At 44.3% G+C, this 7,626-nt stretch overlaps 1 protein-coding gene across 1 annotated transcript in view; it reads right to left on the bottom strand.

The window, feature by feature from the left end:
- Positions 1 to 5,945, bottom strand: part of DOCK8 (dedicator of cytokinesis 8) — a 170,155-nt gene extending 164,210 nt beyond the window's left edge. The window contains exon 1 of the mRNA XM_006863731.1: positions 5,850 to 5,945. The gene's annotated coding sequence lies outside the window, so the exon portion shown is untranslated. The remainder of the gene's footprint in view (positions 1 to 5,849) is intronic.
- Between the last annotated feature and the right edge of the window lie 1,681 nt (positions 5,946 to 7,626).

Raw genomic sequence — 7,626 nt, 5'->3', positions numbered from 1 at the left:
ACTCCCGTAAAGATTTACACCCTCGGAAACCCTGTACAGGGTCGCTATGGGTCGGAACCGACTTGACGGCACTTAACAACAACAACAAAGAATTGGTAGAATGGTCTCTTGTTTCTCCTGAAGAAAAGTTTTCTAAAACTGCTTCAGGTTGGGAATTTTCAGATGATAAACTACCTCAGCTTCGCCAAAAATGAACCTTCCCGAAATGTTGCACTATTTTTCTACGAAGAAACGAATAAATTCTTTTTAAGACAGAGAGAAATCTGCCTACTAAGTGGGTGACTAATGCAAGAGGAAATTTTATTTGGGAAGATTAAATCCCCTCCCCTACCAAAAACAGAAAGAAAAAAAAAAACCCAATAAAAAAACACCCAGTGCTCTGAAACTGATCCTAAGTCAGAGTGATTCCGTGGGGCAGAGTAGAGCTGCCAGCCAGAGTTTCCAAGGCTGTCTGTCCTCTTTACAGAAGCACACTGTCTCGTGGTGAGTTTGAACCACTGACCTTTTGGTTAGTGGCCCAAAACTTAACCCAGAGGACGTTGACATTTGGGAAGATAACTTCGGGGAAAAACAGCCACTTCATTTTGAGTTCACAACATGATACACAGATAAGACATAAAGATGATGGGATTTCCAAAGCAGACCAACAATTAAAAAGAAAAGAAATTATCCCCCACGCCTCTGTTCCCCAGCCCACTTAGAAAGTTCCCAGGCAGGAACAATGGCAAGAAGCTGGAGTTATTATGAGCTGGGGAAAGAGATCCTGGAACTGACCACGGTGTAAGCAGGTGACAGACAGTTTAGAGGAATTTCCTGGGCACCAGAAATTAATGCAGACAGAGCAAGACGTGGTCCTTCGAGAGTTTAACATTTTTACTTATGCTAGTGATTTCTTACACCTGCTTTTAAGACGTGAAGACTCCATACTGGCGTAGTGGGTTGAGCATTGAGTTGTTAACCGCAAGGTCAGTGGTTCAAAGCCACCCAGTGCTCGAAGGGAGGAAGATGGGGCTGTGAAGATTTGCAGCCTGTGGAACTGCTCTCCTCTGTCCTACACGGGTTGCTATGAACTGGTATCCACTCTATGGGTGGCAGTGAGTTTGCTTTCGTTTTGTATTTTTTATGTTTTTAGGAAATGGGTCTTTAAACCATATGCTAATATGGGAAATAAAGCAATTCATTGAAATTCACTTTTGTCCAAACCTTCATGGTGCTTAACAACAACAACAACAAACAGAAGAGAACACACATAAAGGTGGAGGAATTTGTGTTGCTAACCAAATAAAATACGATCTCTTCTGGGGGAAAAAACAACAACAACAAAAGAAATTTAAGCTGTAGCATAAAAACTAGCGTGTAAAGAAGGGGTTAAAACTTCTAGGTCCACTTCCTTAAAGCTTCCGAGCAGAGATGTGAAACCCCGCTGCAGAAAGCTGCTGCCTTCATCTACAGAGGTATCTCCCTCCACTTCAATTCAAATATCAAGGGGTCTCCAGCCACTATTCAACCACTTTCAGTAGACTTGGAATACAACTGGAGTCAGAACTTAAAATACAATAATCACCTCATTTTCACTCAAATAGATACCCAAAGACCTGTTGCTAAGGAACCAATTGCAACTCAGAAGGACCCTTGAAGAGATAGTTGGACCCCCCTACAGGGCTTCCAAGGCTGTAAATCATTATGGAAACAGATTGGGACATCTGTGTCCCGATGAGCCTTGGTGGGTTTTAACTGTCAGTCACTGGGTCAGCAGCTGGGCTCTTCTCCACTGTACCACCAGAACTCCGAATTAAGTATATATTAGCACTCAATTCAGCCAAAAAGCATGTCTAATAGACCTTGGTTTAAAACTGGTCTCACATATCTGAAAACACAAGCATTATGCACCAGGTAGGCTTTTATCATCATCTGCAATTTTGAAACCAAATTAAAAAGTGCAAAGAAAACGGGAAGGCTAGCCAGCCCCCAAAATCATACACAGATTTTCTTTTTTAAAGAATTTGCTTTAAGAAATGTCATTCCAAGTTAACCTCATTCTTTGCAGTAAAAGGTGCTAGGCTTTATTCGGTCCTACCCATTAACGACCCAAGATACAAACTGTCCTAGTGAACAACCGGTCACCCTCAGTCCAATACACATACCTTGCAATGACACCCAGTTACACGGCGTATCAACTGTGACAGCAGACAAGATGGCGCCACAGGAAACGGGGGAGGTCACCACATTGCTCAGAGCAGAAGTGGTTTAGAAGTGAGGTGGGAAGAAAGCACCCACCAAACGTCCTCAAGAGAGCGCCGCAGTAGGAAGTGAACACAGGGATGCACGGTGCCCCTTCTCACACAGGAAGCCCACAAGTACTTCTGGTTTTACAAACTGTGAAGTCGGATTGACCTCACTTGGCACATCCATGCCGGGCATTTGTTGTTGTGTTAAGTACTGTCGAGTCGGTTCTGACTCACACTGACCCTGTGTAGGGTTTCCAAGGAGAGGCTGGTGAGTTTGAACCACCGACCTTGCAACTCAGTGTGGCCCAGTGTTTTATCCTACAGCGCCACACCAGGATTCTATCTTAGCCGTATAGTGCTGCAATAGCAGAGACACCACAAGGGGGTGGAGTTAACAAACAGAAATTGATTCGCTCTCTTTAGGAGGCTGTTGTTGTTGTTGTTGTTAAGTGCCATCGAGTCGGGTCCGACCCATAGCGACCCTGTACAGGGTTTCCGAGGGTGTAAATCTTTACGGGAGTAGAAAGCCTCATCTTTCTCCCGCGGAGCGGCTGGTAGTTTCGAACCGCTGACCTTAAGGTTCGCAGCCCGATTCACAACCACTACGCTACCAGAGCTCCTCTTTAGGAGGCTAGAGGTCCAAATTCTGAGTCCCAGGTCCAGGAGGAGGCATACTCTCTGTCAGCTCTGGGGAAATAGTCTTGTCTCCTTCAAGCATCTGTACGCCCAGCATTCCTTGGGGCTTCCCATAGAGTTTGGATTTAGGAGTTTCCAGTGCGGGGACCCCAGGTCCAAAGGATGCAGTGCACTCCTGTCTCTTCATTCTTGGTGGCAATAGGTCCCTGGCATTTAGTTCCTGTTTAATATAACACCTGCAAGCACACTGATTCAACGAATGATGCTAATCTACAGATGTAGGCTAGAGGCTCGTTTGCTGTTGTTACAAGCCATCAAGTCAGTGCTGACTCAAAGCGACCCTGTATGGAGTTTCCAAGGAGCAGCTGGTGGGTTTGAACCGCCGACCCTGCGGTTAGCAGTGCAGTGCTTTTCCTACAGCATGGTAACTTGGGTGATGGGGAAGCAAAGTACAACAAGAGGCAGGTTGGCAGTGGAAAGATGCAGGAAGTAGAAGACACGGGGACGAATGCAGCAATGGCATCAGAGATGGAGGCAGAGATGAGGACATGGAGAGAGGGAGCAGCTGAGGACTCTAGACTCATGGAAAGAGAGGGACTGAGAGCTGGTGGCTAGGAGGTACGCTTACAGAATGTGCCCATTGGTTGTTTAAATTATATATTCCTCAGTGTTTTTGCGTAACCCCTATCCCCTCCAAAAAAAAAAAACAAAAACAGACAATAAAAGCAAATCTGTTGAATGATGTTGCACGGAGGAGATTGTAATCATTGCAATGAAACGATGGTATAAAACTAATGTTTCCCCATGTAAACTATCACTCAGTTCACAATAAAAACTTCAACAGTAATGGAGGTAAATAATGTGAACTGATGGTAGATGGAGGAGACTGCAAGCATGGTAATGAAACCAAGTGTAGGATTTGTTGAATGTAAAACTGATGATCTACTCTGTAAAACTTCCCTCAATTCACAATAAAAAGTGGTTTTTTGGTTAACATAGGTAATCATACTGCAGAGGCTTGTGCATTGCTGTGATGCTGGAAGCGAAGTCACAGACAGTCCCTACACCAACAGGACCACTCATGGTGGACAGGTTCCAGCAGAGCTTCCAGACTAAGAGAGACCAGGAAGAAAGGCCTGGGTATCTATTTCCAAACATTAGTCAATGGGAACCATATGGTCATAACAAAACATTGTCCCACTTGCTTGTTTTGGCCACATGACTGGGAGTGGTCAGTTCCTGAAGGAGGACGTGGAGGGCCAGTGAGGATGAGGAAGGTTCTCAGTGCAGTGGACAGGCACAGGATCCCCAGTGATGGCCTCAAGCATGCCTGTGACTGTGAAAATGGTACGAAAGCCCCAGCATCAGGACCACCACCACGAGTCAGGCAATCTCCAACTTAAAACAAGAGTGGGTTTCAAAACTGAAGGTTCGTCCAGATGCCAGTTATAGGACATTCCAGAAAAAGCATGATTACAGTGGCCCCAGATTGCTGGGGACCGGGGCATGGGCGAGGAGATAAGCACAGAGGACTGTTTGTTGTTGTTGTTGTTATGTGCCATAGAATCGGTTTCGACTCATAGCGACCCTGTATAGGGTTTCTGAGGAGCAGCTGGTGAGCTTGAACTGCCGACTTTGCAGTTCATATGGCTTTGCAGTCTGGCGCATTAACCCACAGGGCCACAGTGGTGGTTATGTGCCGTGGAGTCGGTTCCGACTCATAGCGACCCTGTACAGGGTTTCTGAGGCTGTAAATCTTTATGGGAGCAGAAAGCCTCATCTTTCTCCCACGGAACAGCTGACTGTTTAGGGGAAAGAAACTGTTCTTGATATCAACTACAGAAAACATTAAATGTCTGCAAACTCCAAAGTTGATCAGGGTGTGGAAAATGAGTGCATTTTCAAAACCATAAAAATAGACCAGAGGTGGTGGAACCCTGAGATGGTGTCCCTTCAACACCCCTCCAACCTGGAAGTGACCCCACCCTCAGAGGTTACCTTTCAGTCAGACAGCAGACAGGCTTATAAAGGGAAGAAAGAATGACAGTGTTAGAGGCCGTGCTCCTCAAAATACCAACCATGTGAGACCAAAAGGGCAGCATTTGACCGGGCACAAAGCTCGGGAGGCAGGAAGGGACTGGCAAGAAGGATGAATGGAAACGGGGAACCCAGGGAGGAAGTGGACGAGGACCGTTACACGGTAGAGTACAACCAACCAACATCACAAAACAAAATGTGTGTAAATTGTTGAATGGAAAACTAATTTTCTCTGTGAACTTTCATCCAAACCACAATTACATATATATGTGTGTGTGTGCATATGTATAGATATGAATGAATTTAGCTATATGTAAATTGTACCTTAGAAAACCATTTTTTTAAAAAAAATGAGGCTTCGTTACTTGCTTCCGGGGACTTTGAAATACATCCCATAAAAGGATGCTACAAATGGTGGTAAAGTTCCAAGCTAGAAAAATCTCCCTGCAAAAATGTGAACCATAATTTGGATGAAATTAAAAAGCCTGGAAACCCACTAGGAGACCCTGGTTGGTACAAACAGTTAACACACTTACGTGCGAACCAAAAAGTTAGAGGCTCAAGTTCACCAAGAGGTACCTCAGAAGAAAGACCTGGCAATCTACTTCCCAAAAAATCACCCCTTGTAAGCCCTGTGGAGCACAGTTCTATGTTGACACATGGGGCTGCCAAGAATTAGAATGGACTCCTCAGTAAGTGGTTTGCTTGTTTGTTGTTTTGCAAGGGATCCCACTGAGTCCGGACACTTCAGAACCACAGTCCCAGGAGATGTGATTTGTACTCTGAGACCAGGTTGTGAAAGGAGAAAGGGAGCCCGTGTGAGCTCAGCAATCAGGCCTGGAGTTGGGAGGAGACTGTGGGAGAGCTCAGGCACCTCCAGCAGTATAGGCCGAAGCTAACCCTGCTGGGCTGGCTCATTGGTTCCGAACACCCGCCACTCGTACTTACGAGCTGGAGAGAGGGAACGTCGGAGGCGCTTCTGCTCTGCCGATGGCACTGCTCAAAGTTTGATGGGAGAGTAAACTGCTTCCTTATTTCCGCAGAAGAGTACCTTGGATTGAGAAAGAAACATCGAAATGAAGTGACTGATTTTAAAAATCAACACTGTTACAGGTGTTACCTGCGTTATCATGCTATAAACCTGGGCCACGGCTGGGCTATTGGCAGAACCAACTGGAACATTCTCCATGGCTTGTGAGCGGAAACCTATGAGTTTTTGTCTGCTATTCCCACCACTTGTCTGTCAGTCTGTCGTACTGTGGTGGCTTGTGAGTTGCTGTGATTCTGGAAGCTATGCCACCGGTATTTTAAATACCAGCAGGGTCACACACGGTGGACAGGTTTCCGCTGAGCTTCCAGACAAAGACAGACTAGGAAGAAGGAGAGGCGGACCACTTCTGAATGGTTAGCCGCTGAAACCCTTATGAATATCAGTGGGACATTATCAGCTATGGTGCCGGAAGATAAGCCCCTCAGGTTGGAAGATACTCAAAGTACAACTGGGGAAGAGCTGCCCCCTCAAAGTAGAGTTGACCAGATGATATGAATGGAATAAAGCTTTGGGACCTTCATTCACTGATAGGGTACAACTCAAAATGAGGGGAAATAGCTGCAAATATCTATTAATAATCGGAACATGGAATGTACAAAGTATGAATCTAGGAAAATTGTAAGTTGTCAAAAATGAAATGGAACGCACGAAGATCAAAATCCTAGGCATTAGTGAGCTGAAATGGACTGGTATTGGCCATTCTGAATCAGAAAACCATATTGTTTAATATGCCAGGCATGACCGATTCAAGCAGAATAGTGTAGTATTGTCAAGAAGATTTCAAGATCTTGATTTACAATGCTGTCTGTGATAGGTTAATACCCCTATGACTAGAAAGAAGACCAGTTAATACTACTATTATTCAAATTTACATATCAACCACTAAAGCTAATAATTATGAAATTGAAGAATTCTACCAACTTCTTTGTGGGAGAAAGGTGAAGCTTTCTGCTCCCATAAAGATTTATAGCCTCAGCAAATCTATACAGGATGGTTATAAGTCAAAATTGATTTGATGACACAAAATCACCAACCAACAATGGCTTCTTTAGTCTGAAATTGACCAAACATGTAATCAAGATGCATTAATAATTACTGGTGATTGGAATGAGAAAGTTGGAAACAAAGAGGAAGGAAATGTAGTTGGAAAATATGGTCTTGGTGATAGAAACCACACTAGAGATAGCATAATAGATAGAGTTTTGAAAGACCAATGCCTTATTCATTGCAAATATCTTTTTTAAACAACATAAAAGGCGACTACAAACCTGGACCTCACTAGATAGAATACACAGGAGTCAAACTGACTACATTTGTGGGAAGAGACTGTAGAAAAGCTCCATATCATCAACCAAAACAAGGCCAGAACAGACAGTGGAACGGACCATCAACTGTTCAGGCTGAAGCTAAAGAAAATTAAAACAACTCCAAGAGCGCCAAAATATGACTTTGAACATAACCCACCTGAATTTACAGACAAATATTGATGCATTAGACACTCATCACCAAAGACCAGAAGAGTTGTGGGATGACATCAAGAACATCGTATTGGAAGAAAGCAAAATGTCATCAAGAAGACAGGAAAGAAAGAAAAGACAAAGCCGGTTGTCAGAAGAGACTCTGAAACTTGCTCTTGGGAGCAGAGAAGCTAAAGAGTCTAGAAGAAATGATGAA

The sequence above is a fragment of the Chrysochloris asiatica genome, unplaced genomic scaffold, assembly GCF_000296735.1.
Source record: "Chrysochloris asiatica unplaced genomic scaffold, ChrAsi1.0 scaffold00056, whole genome shotgun sequence".
NCBI classification, from domain to species: Eukaryota; Metazoa; Chordata; class Mammalia; order Afrosoricida; family Chrysochloridae; genus Chrysochloris; species Chrysochloris asiatica.
Note: the sequence above shows the minus strand (reverse complement) of the source record. Positions and strands in the feature narration are given on the sequence as shown.